At 33.0% G+C, this 19,704-nt stretch overlaps 1 protein-coding gene across 6 annotated transcripts in view; it reads left to right on the forward strand.

The window, feature by feature from the left end:
- GRIK2 (glutamate ionotropic receptor kainate type subunit 2) overlaps positions 1-19,704 on the forward strand; it is a 641,615-nt gene that overhangs the window by 527,709 nt on the left and 94,202 nt on the right. The window lies entirely within an intron of this gene.

A 19,704-nucleotide genomic window follows, 5' to 3' on the forward strand; every position in this document is an offset into this window, starting at 1 on the left:
TACTAGAGTGACTTAAAGTCCTCCAAAATTACCCTCTCCCTTTTGCTTTAGGATATAAACCTAGCTCCTCGGTGTGTTTACAAGATACGTCATGGATTCACTTCTTATTTCATAGCCACTTGCTCTTGCACTTCAAACTATAGCCAAACTGCTTCTTGCTGAGCCCTGGGTTGTGCCACAGTACATGGTGCACCTCCTTCTCCAATGCCTGTTACGCATTTTTTTTTCATTCTTGTCCTTCCTATCAACCTAATTGATTATATTCTCTTTATTCCTTAAGCCCTAATTCATACTTCACTTATACCAGGCAAATTTTCCTGATCCTTCGCCTCCCCAAATCTACCCAGTTCTAGAAAGGTACTCCTCCTTTCTATCCTCTGAGCACTTTTTACTTCAGCTCTCACTAAACTTTTAACCCAAGCTATCTGCTTGGTTCCTCTGTTTCTACACATGGGGGTGAGGGAGCAGGGATTGAATCTGTATCATTCACATTTGGATCTCTGGTTCCCTACAGAGGCCTTGCAGGTGGTTTGGGCTTTATTAGTTAACAATTGCCGCCTCAAGTCGCTTAACAAGCAATGAAAAACTCTTAGTGGCATGTAACATAAACCTTTATTTAGTTTACAAGTCAGTAGGTCCTATTTTAGAAACGTGGAAGCTCAGAGACTTTAGTACCTTTTGAACAGAATTATGAAAGCAATAACCTACGGACTCATAGTACCAACAATTAAAGTAATAGCTAAAGATACCATGGCATGGCCACCATTACTCAGAAGAGCTAAGTGTATTACTCATTTTGGCTCACCCACATGACCTCAACTGTTTGATCATATTAAATTTCTAAAACATTTGCTTTAAGCCATTGGGGCAGTTATAGTTATCACATGTTCTTGATAATCTGCTACTTTTTCTGAGCTTATCAGTTCCTTGGTCTTCTAAAATTAAATTATTTTACACCAGGGTGACAGAGCTTTTGCCAATACCATTTCTGCTAAACGTTTGTGGACTTGAAATGTATCCAGTTGAATCCATTTATAATCTAAAACCCACACCCTCTGTTCTTTTTAAAATGTGTCTCTCCCGACTAATTGTTGCTTTGGGATAGAACCTCTTTAATGGAGGAGAAAATCTACAAGGCTTGCCCTGACTTTTTCCAGAGATCTTAACGAAGCATCTCAAGCAACATGCTTAATTTGTACTTTAATTAAGGACTGGCGCCATGTTCAAACAATCTAGAGAACTTTTACTGGCTTGAGACATTGAAGATCAGGAACACTTAAAATCACCCAACCATGCAAATTCCAACTCTACTTTATCACTGCTAAGTACTATTTGCAAACATCTCAGTTTTTTAAAATTATTTCTTTCCCCCTTATTTCTTTCCCCCTCATCCTTCTTTTTGTTTTTCTTATGATTGTTAATATTCCGTATCTTTCTTATACTACCTTATTCTATGTAGCTAAATGCAACTAACTGATACCTTGAATATATTGTAATTTTGTCTAGAATTTCTTTGGCTGAGTCCAAAAGATTATTAGTGCATTTCAATCTTCCAATTTACTATAGGGTACACTATAAAAATATTATTTCTCCCTATATTCACAGATTCACTTTTCCCTATTTTCTTCTAATGATTTCATTGTAATCTACCATGTGACCCTAAATCAGTGTTACATATTTAAGTTATTTTTATGGAAGCAACTTATTTATTTTACCTAATTCTGTGAAGTTACCTTTGGCACAATGACTATCACATTCGTTGATGGAAAACCTATGACAAAGGGTTTTAGGTAGAGTGTGTGATTATCTTGAAAAGTTTGACAGAAGGTTTTAGGTAGAGTGTGTGATTATCTTGAAAAGTTTGCTAATCTGTAGAGAACTGAAAAGGTTTTTTCAAAATATGTATCCCTTTATGGCATTTCCAGTCTAACTCTGCATAAAATGTCAATTTATTTGGAAGTGTAGGTTATAATGTTAGGAATGCAAGCAAGTGGATTGATCCATCTGGAGGGAAAATTTTATCTTTTGGTACTTTTTTTAAAATTTTTATTTATTTATGATAGTCACACACACAGAGAGAGAGAGAGGCAGAGACACAGGCAGAGGGAGAAGCAGGCTCCATGCACCGGGAGCCCGATGTGGGATTCGATCCCGGGTCTCCAGGATTGCGCCCTGGGCCAAAGGCAGGCGCTAAACCGCTGCGCCACCCAGGGATCCCTATCTTTTGGTACTTACCCACAGAGAAGGTTTTGTTTTATTTTTCTCTGTTCATAGTCTCCCTTTTTAGAAGAACTCAAAGTACATTCTAAATGCCAGGTTATTAATCTTTACCACAACCCCTAAGGAAGGTAGGAAGCAATTATCATTATGCTCATTTAACAGATGAGGAAACTGGGCCATGGTGAGGTTAAGTGACTTATTAATTATGAAAGCTATAACCAAGGGACTCGTAGTATCAACAATAAAAGTAATAGCTAAAGATATCATGGCATAACCACCATTACTCAGAAGAGCTAAGTGCATTACTCATTTTGGCTCACCCATATGACCTCAGCTACTTGATCATATTAAATTTCTAAAACATTTGCTTTAAGCCATTGGGGCAGTTATAGCTATCACATGTTCTTGATAATCTGCTTCTTATTCTGAGCTTATCAGTTCAATGGTCTTTTAAAATTAAATTATGCTAGGGTGACAGTATAGGTTTTTAAGCCTGAATTGCTTGTTGGCATGCCTGTAATGATTTTTTGAAAGCTTGAGTGATTTTTGCTTCTTAAATGCCAAAAGAACGTAAGTAATTTTTGAGTTGAGAGATAGAATGTAAAAAAATTGGCAGTTTCCTGCATATACGTAATAAATGGATTTAGAAACATATACCATTCATTAGACATTTCTCATGTTTTTTCCTTATTTATGTGAAACATAATTTTTGTTTGTTGTTTTTATTTAGAAGAACAGTAGTCGTGAAGGTATGATATATTTACTATGAAGAGACTTACACATTGGAGAAGTAAATTTTCAGAATGGCATCTATAGTTTTCACATTGAAAAAGGATTTTCCAAAATGAGTGTTTAGTTTCCTCTTACTATATTGGTGGTAAAACATTTTGAAAGTTTAATTTCTGTATGCATAAAATTGGCCTAAAATAGTTTGCAAAGATGAGAAAGATAATCTGAACTGACTTTTGAACTCCTTTTATTTTTTTTAATTGAAATATTGACATATCAACTTGTGTAAGTTTAGGGGTACATGCTGATTTGATAAATTTATATATTGCAATATGATTGTCACTGTAGCATTAGCTAACCCCTCCATCACATCACATAATTATCATTTCTTTTTTGTAGTAAGAACAATTAAAATCTAGCCTCTTAGTGACTGAAGTTTATAATACAGTATTGCTGACTACAATCACAATGCTGTACATTAGATCTCCAGAAATTATTCTTTAAATGCCTTTGATATTCTATGTGGCAAATCCCCAGTTAAGTAAGGTCATCATAAAGAAAGGGTTTAATAACTATTTATCTGCACATGGATAGAAATTGGGTATGTCTTTCGCTGTGTACCCAATTTACTATGATATTTCTATTCATTTTCTGCTACAATACAGGCAGGATTCTTTGACAATATAATAATTAGAAATTCATTATGCTACCTCAGTAATTACAGAGATTCTTTCTTAAATAATTGCTTGTATAAGAGTCACCGTGTTTAACTTGCCATAAAGTTTTGCTTTCAAGTCATTTTTATTTATTCGGAGTCAATTTATGCTCAGTAATTACACTGACCTTTTCTCCTCAGTAATTTAGATCTCAGATTTCAGCTTTGGGTCTCACCTGGCAGGTGTTGTCTCTACCCAGAAACTAATTGAAACTATGAATAGTAATATGTATATTGGTCTCAAAATTTTGTGACTAAAATCTTTTATTTGTTGATAGGTTGTACCTCTCTATGTATGCATCATAAATTCTAGACTATAGCTCAGCAAAGTTAGTGATACTATTTTATCAGTGAAAGCACTACTTCAACTTATGGGGCCAGTCTTTTATGCATCAAAATGGTAGATGTGGGTATGCTGCAAACAGTGGGACTAGATAGCATGGATGTTATATGGGAATATGGTCTTGTCTGACAAGCAAGAAGATAGTCTTGTTTTTGCATCAGTTTTTCTTTCTCAAGGGATAGAGACATTATTTTGTCCTATTTGGTATATCATCCAGTAAATTTTTAAAATCTTTAAAATATCCATTTGTTTAAATCAGTAGTTTCAACCTGTGTGCACATTAGAACGTTAAAAATCACTTGAGGGCTTTGAGAGAATACTGAGGCCCAAACGCCTCTCCAGGCTAAGTTATTCAAAATATATTCAGGTGGGATTCTAGGCGCCTGAGGGTTTTTGTTTTGTTTTGTTTTGTTTTGTTTTGTTGTTGTTTTTTATATAACCTCTTCTGGTGATTCCAGTGTGCAGGAAGAATTAAATTAATTTGAAAGATAAACAATCCTTCATTATTGCCATCAATCGTTAATAAATAATTCGATTTCTCTTTCCTTCATATTAATTCGGAGTTCTTCTCCGAAACCCAGACTTTACAAAATATCAGACAGAGGTCTAAAATGATGATAAATCTGTTGACCATACCCCTACTTCTTTCAAATTATTTACCTGGGTTGTGTTTAAAGCCTTTTTTCAAAAGAGATCTGCTGAGAGTGAATAATCTAATTAAATCTTCATTTCTGACACCATTCCTGGAAGTCTCCAGTTGTTGGGCATGAGAATTGCCAAGTAGCAGAATGAAAGCTTTCTCCTTTCTCAGGGAATTATAGGGTGTGGGGACAGTTAATCCTGATTTTTGTAGCTCCAAGTAAATGTTGAGAAAATATATATTCTATGGGACCTAGGGAATGGATACATTCACCTTTTCTTTGTAAGCCTTTATTGCAGGTGCTTCTACCATGGTGGAAAGAGGAGATATTAGAGACCCATTAAGCAGGCATATTAAAGTCTTGGAAGGATTGTATATATGACTTCTGTGTTTACATTATGAGGACCAGATTAAGAAGAAATGAAGTACCTTACTCTATACTTATATATCGAGTTAGATTCTGCTCAACAGATTGGGATTTGGACTCACGTAGTTTCCAGAGCGTAATGACTGTTCTGTAGTATTTGGTGAACTACTGCCACTTTTTCCTCATGGGAAGAAAATGCACCTATAATAACTGATGGAAAAAAATTATCATACAATTCTAATTGATATCTTTTTTTGAGTTACTTTGGAATTCCTCATTATCCCTCTGTGTATCTAAACTGAAACCATATGCTCCTCAAACATGGCATTCTGCTCTAATGTGGGTGATGGAAAACCTGATATACTTGAGCTTCCAAGCCAGAAACTGTTCTTGCTAACTTGTTTGCAAGTTACTGCGTAATAACTCAGTGCTTGTATAGAATAAATAGAAACTTTATTTTGATTTTTTTTTGGTTTCATATATTCAAGTTTGTGTACAATCTGGTTTATTGTTTTGATTTTTCTGCATACTTGAATGAAACAAAACCTAAAAGTTTTATGTGATTGAACACCAGTGTACCTGGTTTAGATTAGTGATTAATACTGTTACTGAAATTTTCATCTGTCCAAGTTGATGTTTTCTTCATTTTTCACTAAACAGCTTTTTTAGAAATCAAAAGTACCTCAGCAAAGATTTTTGTAGCCATTCTCTTTTTCTCCCAAGTATTTTTTTTCTTCATTAACAGTTTTAAGATATTGGTTGTAGGTAATGAATTAATGTTGACATTAGGTTAAGCAGCAATGTTTTATTCAATAAAATAAGGTTGGTGTTTTAAAGTATTATATTTTTTATTAGTATCTAATATGGTTTTTATATTAGTCATGTTTGAAGCGAATGTTTAAGCCAATTATTTATAATGCATTTAATTTATTGGCATATTAAGGGGGTTATTTTCACTCAAGGAGATTGTCTCCCTCCCACATTCTCATCTAACACACAATTTATTGTATGTGAGGCCTGATCCTATGTTTATTACAGGGATTTGCATAAGGCCTACAGGAAACCAACACCATTTTACTATGTTCCCATTGCAAGAAATAAAATGGTGCCTTTGAGTAAAGTTGCTTCAGCAGACACTAGTTTAGCATGCCAAGTTACAGCTATCAATGGTGAAACAGCAGATGTGAAGGCTAGTTGGCATCAAAGCATATGAGTCAAAGACTTTCCTATGGGAAAGAAAGTGCTTCATTACACTTTATCTATACTAAGAACATTGGTTCTATCAAGCTGTCTGAAAATTAGACTATGATGGGTTTTATTACCTTAGCTCTGCCAGAGTGAATTCAATAGTTAAAAAGTAAGCGATAACACCATTTTGGGAATTATAAGAAGTGATTAGAATTTCAACGTATTTAAACTTGGAAAGAGCAGCAACTTTTATCTTAGCTTCTCTAAAATATCTGAGGGACAAAAGTTTAATCCCTCTCTAATTTTCAATATGTACCAATGAACCTTTGGGACACTTTAATTGAAGAAAGAAGTTTTGTGTTTGAGTGAAGTGTAAAATCTGGGAAACAACATTTTAATTGCCTCGAAAGGCAAGTGCATGAGGCTGTTGTCATCCCAGGATACACTGGGGTTCTGTCTCTCTTTTGCCTTCCCTCCTCCACTCTGTGCAGGAACCACTCTTGCTGTTTGTCAAGTCAGCATGGCAGCTCAAACACCACGTTGCACCTCATCAATCTTAGGAGAGAGGGCCCCACAGGGAGTGAGAAAACTCAAAAGTCAGTTAATATAGCAATGTTGAGCTGGCATGTCAAGTACTGGATAATGGATAATAGTTGTCACTGTAAGAGTTTATAGCCACTGGTTAGGCAACAATTTGAAAGGGATTTGAAAAAGGCATATTTTTGAACATAAAAATATGGGCTAAGATAAATATAAAGATTATTATTTAAAACTTGTAATGTTTTATTTCTCAGATAAAAAATAATAAAAATTAAAGTTCCTCTTTTCTTATATAAATTATAATATAAAAGTATCGTTTAGTATTTCTAAAAAAATGTAAAAACAAAAAAAACTAGCTTTTCTGCTTTGTAAGTTCTTTGAGAAAATTCTGTTACTTGGCATTGTGGCTGAGAAATCTCTATTAATCATGCTTAGTGGAGTTTTTTTGGTGGGGGGGGCATCCAACTTTAGAGTATCAACAAAAGCATATTATCTTTTTAGGTTGTCAATTAATTACAGATTGAATACTGTGAAGCTTGTATTTAATCCAGAATATCCTTGGCAGTTAACGTTCCTAATTTTTCATGCACCATTATGCTTTTATGGGGGAGGAGCTATTTTTTTGTTGTTCCGAATGCACTTTCAACTAATTAGCATCTTTGGTCAGCTGAATATTCTTTTGTTCATTTGTTTTCCTATTTCTTTTCCAAAAATGCTAATGGCAGTAATACCACTTTGTTCTTTAATATTAAGAGGTGATTAAAGATATCATATGGTAGTTAAATTGGTTCTTTCGTTATATCATAAAACAAAGTGAGGTTTACTATTACTTACTGCTGCTGCCATCTTTGATGTTTAGACTTTCATTTACAAACAGAATAGTTTTTCCCCCTTGGCAGCAAGCAAAATGTAGGGTCATTGGCCCTTCTAATCGTCAGTGATCTTATTACTTCATCATACATATTCACAAGTAGCAAACAGAACTCATAAAGCATCCTTTCTTTTTTATACCCTTCCCCTGCCTGACATAGATTGGAAAAAAGACAAAGTAAACTTTAGAGTTTGCTCATAGGTGTTGATAATTCCAAACTGAATATAATAGATTCTTCAAAAATATTCCTTTTAAACATATGACTAGATTAAACATTAATACTAAATGTCTTAGTCGTAAAGAGGTCATATCTAAAATAATTTAAGGTCTTTTTGCTGTGACATTATTGCCTGTGGCAGTTGGTAAATGTCTAATGCATACTGGTGAGGACTTTTATTGACCTCCTGTATTCAGAGAAATTCCTTAACAGTTTTATAAGTAAAGAACTTTCCAGATGAGTGAATGTGTTTGCATGTGTATGCACATACATGAGTGAGTGTGTCCTATAAGAAAAAGATATGTATGCTACCTTAATGGGAATTAAATTATGAATGGTTACACAATTTATTTTTCTTATACCCAGTTTCTATATTAAATCTGTTTTAGTGGAAGAATAGTTCAGGGTTGGCAATAAATTATAATTTATGTTTACTGACAGCATTTGAATAATACTTTTGATTGTTATTAGTCTATTGTATATACCATAGCACTAGTGGAGTTCAGTGAAAAGATTTGATTATCTCTAAAGGTAGGTGTTTCCTTTATTAAATATTGTAATTACAGCTAATTAGAGGTTACACAATAAATTAGTTTCCTTTGTAGGTCCCTTGACTGTTTTCAGAACACTATGAGTTTATGCTTCATTTTAATTGATTGCAAAAACAATTAAATAAAGACTAAATAATTAGAAAACAGCATTAAAATGGATATAAAGATTGTTGAGTCAATACAATGTGGTTTAACAAAATGTTTAAATGCAAAGCTAGGTTGTGTCATGAAATCATACATCTGTAATCACTGCGGATTTATTTAACCTCTCCACATTTCCATCTTTTTATAAGTAAACTGAGGTGTAATTATATATCTTATAGATTGTTTACATAAAGCACTCAACATATGATAAACTCCCAGTATGTATTTACTGCTATCCTTATTTAAGGAGCTTAATAGTTGAATTGTTAAATTCTGTAGCAGATGAAACCATTTCCTTCAATATGAACTCTTGTGTGCCTGGAAATGCATCTAATGTACCTATGGTCAGTGCCAAAATCTGACACTCAATTGAATTTGTTTGATATATGATTTGATCCTGATTGTAGATTATTAAAAAGCATTCTAGGTTACTCACTTGTAGTGCTGAAAAGATAAAATGCATCATGAATCCAGTTCCACCCATATATTATATATAATCTTTTAATTAATGACCAGTTTATTAATGGTTGTTTAATTAATGGCCTTTTTTATGAACATGTGAGGTTTACTTTGACAAACATTTTATACTCAGAATTTATGCTTAAATAGAAGAAAAATTTCCATTTTTTAATTGTTCTTCCTCTCCATAAGTACTAACCATTGTAATTTTAGTAAGTTATTTTTCTCTTATAAAGATAATGCATATGATATGACTCATAAGAACCATAGAATTTTAGGAAAACAAAGGGAAAAAAAGGCAAAGTCCAACCTATTAAGACAAATCTTAATATCCTGTAACAAAAGCCTCCACTGTTTTCTTTACAGATATATATATAAATATATATACAAATAATATACATACAAATATATAAATAATATAAATATATATATTAAATCTTTTAAAATATTTGTTTATTTATTTTAGAGAGTGAGGAGTAGAGGGACAAGGCAGAGAGAGACGGAAAGAGGAAGCAGACTCCCTCCAGATCAAGAAGCCCAACACAGGGCTTAATCTCACAATGCTGATATCATGATCTAAACTGAAACCAAGAGTCGGTCCCTTATCCAACTGCACCACAGAGGTGCCCCTCTCTCTATATATATACACTTGTATAGCAATGAAATCACTGATGACTTAAAAACCTAAAGATAAAAAAAACCTAAAGATACCAAATGAAATATTAATTTTTAATATTAATTACATTAAACTCTCAGAAATTTAATGCTTTAAAATATTAAATTGAATGAATGTTTTTAATCAAATCTTAAAGGAAAACTGTCAGAGAGATGATATTAAGAGATGATATTACTTCCTAATACAATCTTGTGTTCAAGTGAAAGAGAAAAAAATCTGGTAATAAAAATATATAGGAGTAGTCATTAATCTTTTTCAGTTAAGCTGTATTAATATATATTTAGAAGAATGATTATAGAAATATCTTTCTTTATTTACATGAACTGCAGTTTAGGCCTTCCATGTCTATAAATGAGAAAGAACACTTGCATGACTGTGCTCTCACAAAGAGTTGACATTTGGTTTGGAAATTCAATTTCTCAGTTATCTGGGATGCCCAAGACACATTAGTACCAGAGGACTCTATGTTAGTTCATATCCTTTAAGTATTCTTATACAGATATTTTTATTACATCAGCCTTCTCTTCAACACTAGAAGAAAATAACCGTAGCCTAACTCTAACAGGTAGAATTTGGTGGAGTGAATTAGGAATCCATATTGTCAAAATGGAAGAAAGTGACTAAATAGCCACAACTAAGAAATGAACACATGTAAAAACAACCATTTTTATGTCTACCTGATACATTCTAACCTTTAGGAAGATGTTCTCTAGAGGATTCCCCAAATTTGATGATGACAATGATGATGATGATGATGAAGATGATGATGATGATATTGTAGATGTTGATGTTCATGGAATGGTCCATGAACATTAGAATGTTCATTTCCCTGGAATCCAGGGAAAACACTAGAGCGAGCTATTTATGTCTATGAATTAAAAGCAATAAAGATGACTTTAAGAAAACCAGCACAATTTATTCTCAAGAAATCAAATAAACTAGCATTAGCAAGAGGATAGCTTCCAACGTCAGAAAGACAGCTTTATGTGAAGGTGTCTTAAAACTTAAAATTTTGTGGAAATAGGGATCCTGAGATCATGAGATGTAACCTTTGTCATAACAAAGGAGCTTGTACATAAGCATCAAGCCTGATAGTCTTCACTTTCAGAGCTGCTTTTCCTCTGGGGCCCAATCATTGCAAGTTGCCACATCCATTTACTTTAAACTGATGCCATAACATGCATAATTCTTAGAATAAAACTGTTACAACTAGAAAAACAAAATTAATTGTATTTTGAAAGTAAAAATGGTAGCTAAACTCTTCCTGTATTTTCGGTGTGTGTTGTCAGTAGACAATCAATAGCTATCTTGCCATCCTTATCACCCATCCTTATTAGCAATTGTTTCTTTCCACATCTCAGGCCTAATTTATAGTACCTGCAATATCTTGAAAATAAGGTTGCAGTGATTTACTGTTACTAGCTCAAGAAACACTTGAGCATTTTGCTTGTGCTTCTTTCTTTGAACTTGGGAACACTTAACAGTGTCAAGATCAGTAGTTTGCTACAAAACTTTTCAATGAAATTTTACTATCTCAGGCTAAGAAATAAGATTGGAGTTTTGTTCTATTATGGCTTTTAATAAAATGTACATGGCCAGCAAATACATGAAATGTATTTTTTGAATTGGAGTATAGTTGACACACAATGTTGCAATAGTTTCAGGTGTTCAACATAGTGATTAGATAAGTCTATACATTATGCTATACTCACCACAAGTCCAACTACCATCTGTCATCATACAACACTATTATACCACCATTGACTCTATTCCCTATGCTGTACCTTATTCATTCTGTAACTGGAAAAAAAAATTTGAATTGTATTTAATTTTATTTTTTTTTTAATTTATTTTTTTTATTTATGATAGTCACAGAGAGAGAGAGAGGCAGAGACACAGGCAGAGGGAGAAGCAGGCTCCATGCACCGGGAGCCTGACGTGGGATTCGATCCTGGGTCTCCAGGATCACGCCCTGGGCCAAAGGCAGGCGCCAAACCGCTGCGCCACCCAGGGTTCCCTGTATTTAATTTTAATTAACTTAATTGAATATTTGAACTTGAGGCAGTATAAAGACATTTCCCCATTAAACACAAAATTATATATTTATTTAAAATTTTGCATCCTGTTAAATGTTGTATTGTAGAGTATGTGATCAGTGCCTGTGTCGTTTTTAGTATTACTCATAAACAAATCAGTGAAAGCAGTAGTAATAGATTGACCCAGTTCAAGTGATTTCTTCTGTGTACTGACATAATTTTGTAGTGTATTTGTTTAGCAGTTTATGTGTATGACATGTTACAGTGATAACTATGTAAGTCATAACTGGCAATTAAATTTAAATATATAGTATTATTTTAAACAAAACAAAATTAAATTATTTTTCTAGTTTAAAAAGTACATATGGGCAAATTATCAAATTTAAAATGAAAATATATTACTGAAACCTAGTTTAATAGAAATGGAGAAACTAGTACTACAACCAGAACATTTTTCATTATCAAGAAATATTCTCAGAAAATACATAGTGAATTTGATAAACAGTTTCTCTAAACAGTAGAAGAATCAATGAAATTAGTCGCCTGAAATCAGAGTCAACTGTTCTAAGAATTAAAAAATGATTTTTAATAGGATCTGGGCTTATACTTTTGGACAGCTATTGAACAACGGATTATTATTTTTTTTAAGATTTTATTTATTTATTCATGAGACTCACACAGAGAGAGAGGCAGAGACACAGGCAGAGGAAAAAGCAGGCTCCATGCAGGGAGCCTGACACAGGACTCCATTCCAGGTCTCCAGGATCAGGCCCTGGACCCAAGTTGGCGCTAAACGGATGAGCCACCTGGGCGGTCCAAACAACATGGGTTATAAACATAGAATAAATTTAGATGGGAAGATAATAAAATATATCATTTCAATTGTGGAAATGTTAAAAAAATAATGAAGAAAAGATTAAAAGGAATATTGTGCAATAAGTAAAAGATCTTCAATTAAGCCACCAAACAATTGCCCATAGTATTACAAGAGCTTTTTAACAATATTTAATATTAGTTGATCTTAAACTTTAAGAATTACAGGGCAGACCAGGTGGCTCAGTGGTTTAGTGCCACCTTCAGCCCAGGGCCTGATCCTGAAGACCCGGGATTGAATTCCATGTCGGGGTCCCTGCATGGAGCCTGCTTCTCCCTCTGCCTGTGTCTCTGCCTCTCTCTCTCTCTCTCTCTCTCTCTCTCATGAATAAATAAATAAAATATTTTTAAAAATTTTAAGAATTACAAGTACTTTTTGTAGATTGGATGCCTTACGCAATGTGAGAGACACTGATTAATTACTATTTTGGGTACATTTTTTTTTTCTCAAAGGATTTCCAAATATAGGAAGAAACGTCAAGTTTCAAACTAAAAAAAGAACTAGTGGCATAGGCATTTTTAAATCTTTTATGGCTATGAAACAAGAGTTTCAGCAAAAAACAGGAAATTTAGTTTCTTTCGTGATGATTGATATGCCAACTATGTTAGAAAAAACAACTCTGATTTATTAGAATTTTAAAGCAAAATAATTATTTTTTTCTTATGCTTTATGATATTAAAACTATTTGTGCTTGGTTTTGAAGCTCACTCTGATGAGTGTTATGGCACAACTGTTAATATCTTTTAGCATACATGTTTAGATGCTATGACTCATTGCAGTTTATAGAATTGTTGAGAGAAATACAAGACAACAATTTTGTGATTTAGTGATGATTTTGCAGATTTTTGGCTAATGTTCTTTGAGTCATGGAAGTTATATAAACATGTACTGAACTGCTAAGTTCAACTCAAAGTTTTCATAAAATTAATGACTGCCAGATTTTCAGTAATCAAAGATTAAGAAAATGGCAGTATGTTTTAGTTTTTTCACTAATATCTTACCTTTCAAAAACATGCTAAAATTTCCAACCTGTTTCACTTTATGAGTTTCTACCTATTTTATAAAATCTTATAGTCTCACATCACATTGGGACTGAAGAGGGATAAGTCATCCTCAGAAATATATTTTCCCCTTTGAGTTATCAAGATGATAACTCTTTCTATATTGATTGAACCTACTTTGACAGTTTTGAAGATTTGATGTTGACCACAAACCAGTTGAATAAATCTTTCTATACACTACAGCTTAAAAGCAGAATTGCGTGCATAATTTGTAGTCCTATTCTCAGTATCCAAAAGGTTTTCTTTTCTTTCTTTTTTCCGTACAGAGTTCTTATGACCTTACCTAAGAGAGAATGGATGTTTTCTTACCATCGGGTCTCTAGCTTTCTGATATTCAGAAGTAGCTCTGCCTTCTGCTTTTCTTATCTGCCCAACATTTCTATGACAAATGAAGACTACTCTACCACTCTCCCACCCCTGATCCGTCTCCTACAGATAATTCCCTCTTACCACTGCTTCTCTAGTTATTTTCCAGCATCTATAGCCCCTAAATTAACACACGAGTCCAGACAATAGTGAGACAGAAAACACACTCTACCTGTCTCAAAATTAGTATCTACAAAGGCAGACAATGGCTACTAACTTAAGTGGTCAAAGATAATTTAAAAGGAACAGTGTACAGGTGGGAACTAGTGTGCCTGGGTCCTTTCAACCAAGCAGTAGCATTTTATTCTAACAAAGGTGGGTCACTGATTTTATTTTTAATACCATTGAAGCATCATTACAGTTAAAATAAATCTCTCTCTGATTCCAGCAATGTCTATCCGTGCTAAGTTTCCCTGTTGTGAAGAGTCATCTTTTGGTGTATCTTACCATATTAATATATTATACTGTGATGTTACTAGAGAAATCATTGGGTGCAGTATTCAACTGCTTTTTAAAACTGGAAATCCATAATCTATTTATTTTTAAATGTTATACTCTGTATATACATGAAACTGCCTTCTAAACTACAATCGTTATAACCCTTGAACTGTGAAGGAAGCATTCCACATGTCCTACCCAGTCTTCTTTAACATGATGGACATGTGAGATATTTAAAAGTCTTGAATATATAATTAACATTGTGGTTAATAATACTGTAGTATGTAGTATTAAGGTAGAGATCTTTTATGTCCTTACCACACTTTTTGGATAAATAAATAATGCTACTATGAGTATTTATATACATCTTTTTAAATGGACATAGGTTTTCATATTTCTTGGGTAGATACCTAGAAATAGAATTGCTCATATGATCAATTGACATGAGTGATCATATGATAATTCGATGTTTGACTAACTGAAGAATTCCTAGGCAGATTTCCAAACGGCTGCACAATTTGACATTACCATCAACAGTGTATAGAGGATTCTAATTTCTTCATATCCTCACCAACACTTTTTTACCATTTTGATAATAACCATTTTATTGAGATAAAGTGGTGTCTCATTGTGGTTTTGATTTGCATTTCCCTGATACTAATATAATGCGCATTTTAAATGTGCTCATTGACCATCTGTATATCTTTGCAGAAATGTCTAGTCATATTTTTTGCTCAATTTTAGATTGGGTTATTTATCCTTTTATTGAATTTTAAGAGTTCTTTACACTTTTTAAATACAAATCCCTCATCAGAAATATGATTTACAAATACTTACTTTCATTCTTGTGTTCTTTCAACTATCTTGATTATGTCCACTGATGCACAAATGTTTTTAATTTTACTAAGTTAGGATTTATATATTTTTTCTTTAGTTACCTATGACATGAATGTTACATCTAAGAAGACTTTTCCTAACCTAAAGTCCTAAAGATTTACTACTATATTTTCTTATGAAAGCTTTATAATTTTAGCTCTTATTCTTAAGTCTGTGAATCCACTTTGAGTTAATTATTCAGTATGATGGGAGGAACAGGGACAACTTTACTCCTTTGCATGTCAATATCCAGGTGTCTCAGCACCATTTGTTAAAAAGGCTGTCCTTTCCCCCATTGAACTGTTTTGACACTCTTGTGAAGAGCAAAATGGCCATAAGCATAAGAATTTATTTCTGGAAACTTGACTCTTTTCCATTGATGTATATTTGGAAATTAGGAAGTGTGAATCATTTATTTTTTTTTTTCTTTTCAAAATTGTTTTGACTATTCTTGGCTTCTTGTACCTCCAAATGCATTTAAGGATAACTGGTCAATTTCTTCAAAAAGTCAGGTAGAATATTAATGAAGACTGAGTTGAATTTATATATCTATTTGGGAAGTATTGTTATCTCAGCAATATTAAGTCTTCTGATCCTTGAACATGGGATGTTTCCCCATTTATTTAGGTCTTTGATTGTCTTTTGGCGATGTATTAAAGTTTTATTATATAAATCTTGTGCTTCTTTTAAAAATGCATTCCTCTGTCTTTTATTCTTTTTAATGCTATTATAAATAGAATTATTTTTAAAATTTTATTTTCTGATTGTTCATTGCCAGTTTCCAGAAATAGAATTGATTTTTGTGTATTGATATTATATACTGAAACTTGCCTAAACTCATTTATTAGTTCTAATATTTTTAGTAGACCTCTTTGAATTTTCTGTATGTAAGATTGTGTCATCAAAAAAGAGAGATAATTATAATTTTTCCTTTCTAATCCTAATGCCTCTTATTTTTTTTCTTGCCTTATTGCCTTCACAATACAAAAAAATCCAGTGTAATATTGACTAGAATTAGAAAGAATGAACATTTTTGTCTTGTTTCTGATCTTAGGGAGAAAGCATTCAGTTTTTCACTACTGTGTTACTAGATATGGATTTTTTATAGCTGTTTCATATCAGAATGAAGATAATCTATGATAATTAATGTTACGTGTGAATTTGGGACACAAGGAGCCCAGATATCTGGTTACATATTATTTCTGGGTGTGTCTGTGAATGTGTTTCTGGAAGAGATTAGTATGTGAACTGAGGGACTGAGTGAAGCAACTACCTTCCCTAGTGTGGATGAGTACAATCCTGTCTTTTGGGGCCCAAATAGAGCAGAAAGGCAGAGGAAGGCTGAATTCTCTTTCTGCCTGGATTCTTGAGCTGAGACATTGGTCTTTTGCCCTCAGACTGGGATTTATACAATCAGCTCCCCTTGTTCTCAGACCTCCAGACTCAGATTGAATTATAACACTGGCTTCCCTGAATCTCCAGTTTGCAGATGGCAGATCATGGTAGTTCTCAGAATCCATAACTATGTGCCTATGGTACACACACAAACACATATTACCTGTTGTTGTTTTTTTTCCTATTTTTTTGAACATTTTTATGAGGAGGAGCCGGATTTGTTAAATGCTTTTTGTGAGTCTTTGAGATGGTCGTTGCTTTTGTCCTCTATTCTATTGATAAGATGTATTACATTAATTGGTTTTTACATTTTAAAACAACCTTATATTCCTGGATTAATGCCACAGGCTGGGGAAGAATTAGAAAAATTTAAAGAAGTGATTCCCCAATAAATTTTTCAATTGACAGAGTACATTAGGGATTTGATAGGACTGAAGGGAGTTTGTGGAAGAAGATAAGCAGATATACACATTACTAAGTCAACTCTATTTTAATTTTTTGTTTGAATCCTAACTCCTCTAGCAAGATATTTAGAGGGCATGGATATTCTAGTCATTTGATTTTCCTTAGTACGTAATGAACCCAATGGCATATCATAGTTCCTCAAGAAACTGCCAATGCATAAATGATTCAGTGAATAAGAGACTGAGATGAATGATTTAACAACTAATACTCAACTGAGTCAGATAACCAAATGAAATAGTAAAAGAATTCAAGAGATTAATTTAGTACATAATCCATTGAATAAATCTTTTGTTCTATGAGTTTGTTTGCATAGTTAGAAAAGCACATAATAGTACTGGATTAATGTTTTAATAGAACATTATACTTCTTTTATTCTTTCATCCACTTATATCACAAGGGATGTGTCAAAGTATGCCTGTATGAGCTCTCCTACTGATTTTGTATTTTACATATTTCTTGAGGAAAAATGTGAGATTGTGGGTTGAGGAAGGAGACTTCTAGATAAAGAGTATGTAACTGTTATTGTTAAAATATGTATTGTTATGATAGAAAGTAATGATATAATCAATACATATGCAAGATAAACTGTTAGAAGAAATCAAGAAAATTAAATAACTCTACTTTATTTAAAATAAAAATTTACACAATCTTCATGACTTTTGAGCTGAGTACCAACAGATGGGCAAGCTTTGGAAGTGTGGAGATGAGAGATATGCTGTCCCGAGAGTAGGATAAAGGGAGGAAAGTACAGCATATACAGTCAAGAGGGTTTGGTTTGGTTTGGATTAAATGTCAAATTTGGGAAGAACAGTAAGGACAGTAAGTTTGGTTTGGCTTTAGGTGAATGGAATGATTTTCAAGCTTCTTTAAGCTGTGAAGCCCTTATAAAATATCCCCTTCCCCTTTTTTTCTCAGCTGTGGTTCAAGATGATGTTTGAAGAAAGTTCTCAATACCTGCTTTGCCTTAAAATCATAAATGCAGGGGCTTTTTAAAAATATAAATGCTTAGACCAATTGAAACAAAATCTCTAGGTGTGAATCCAAAGCAGTGGTTTTTTTTTTTGTTCATATTTTAATCTGCCAATGATTCTGAAAAACATACAAAGATTGAAAGCACTGTCATAGGTTATAGGTCACTGTTGAAAAGTGACCTTTTTACATTTTCAGTTTACAAATTTGGATAAGTATATACTTAGAGGTACATAGACACTTTCCCAAATATTTGCGGTGCTAAAGAATAATTTTTTAAAAGTTTAAAATATGCTTTTATGAGACTGTAAATGAACATGCATCAAAGATTTTATTAAGACACATTCAAAAGAGTTTGAAGCAATTGGGGATACAAAAATGAGTTTGCTAATATATGTAAAATTAGGTGATTTCTTGTAGTTTAATAAAATATAATGTTTGGAGTAAACTTTTCTATAGTTGTAAATCAGTTCTAACTCTAACATATAAAATTAATTTGCCTTGTTATGACAAGAGCTGTTTATATCACTATTAGTTTTCTATAAGATAATGTCTATATCTACAGGGTTGTTAACGGCTTCATCAGTATAAATTCAGGTAGGGCACACTCTTATAGAATCAGATAATCCCTAAGTAATTCATCAGACAATATCCAAACCTCCATTGAAACAACACCCAGGAATCCTTTTATCCATTTCTAAATCTTAGACAATATTTTCTGAATGTCTTTCCCATGTTATCTTACATAAATTCTAGATTATTCTTGATCACAAATACTGGTCTCTTAGATTAGGCTATATTACCTATATAGGTGTAGAAAAAGTCTTAATTAACTATGTAGGCTTCCTTGAGTTTGCTTTTCAAATCTAAAACTAGGCACTATTTGCCAGCTGCTAAATCATAGAATTAACTTTTAACTGCAAGTTTTTATAAGTAGCCCTGTATCACAATTTTAAAAGCTGTTATTATTTGACTAAATTGGGAACACTTCCCTCCAAATTTCATCTACTGTCTTGTGAATTTGGATGGACTCCTCTGTTTTTAAGGTTCTCTGATTTTTTTTTTTAAGTCTCCTGCCCTAGGAGGGAGTAATTTTCCTTTCTAATGGTAAGGCTTGAACTTTTAAGCCAAAGAACAGACTTGTTTTCCTAAAAGGGTTTTGTAGCTATTGGCTGCATGTATAAAGTCAACCCTTCTTTTTAAATAACAGACTTGTCATACCTTATTAAATGAGAATTATTATCAAATATGATACTCCGATATGGTCTTTGTTGCAAAATTGACTTGTCCAATTACATACTAGTAAAAATGAAAATATATTCTTTAGAACCTATGCAAATAATTTATTGCCATGAAGAATAAGAGGACTTATTAACAGTTTCTGAATTTCAGAGAATGAGTCAGAATCATTTAAATGTATTCATTTCCATCTACAAAACCACAATCTACAAAATTGAATGTTAGGAATGAAGGAAAAGAAAGGGTTTTTTTTGTATGGCCATGAAAATAGAACATTAAAAACCAATATTGACAATATTCTGAACAAATAGCCATAATTTCCTTC

The sequence above is a fragment of the Vulpes vulpes genome, chromosome 1 (assembly GCF_048418805.1).
Source record: "Vulpes vulpes isolate BD-2025 chromosome 1, VulVul3, whole genome shotgun sequence".
In the NCBI taxonomy this organism is placed as follows: Eukaryota; Metazoa; Chordata; class Mammalia; order Carnivora; family Canidae; genus Vulpes; species Vulpes vulpes.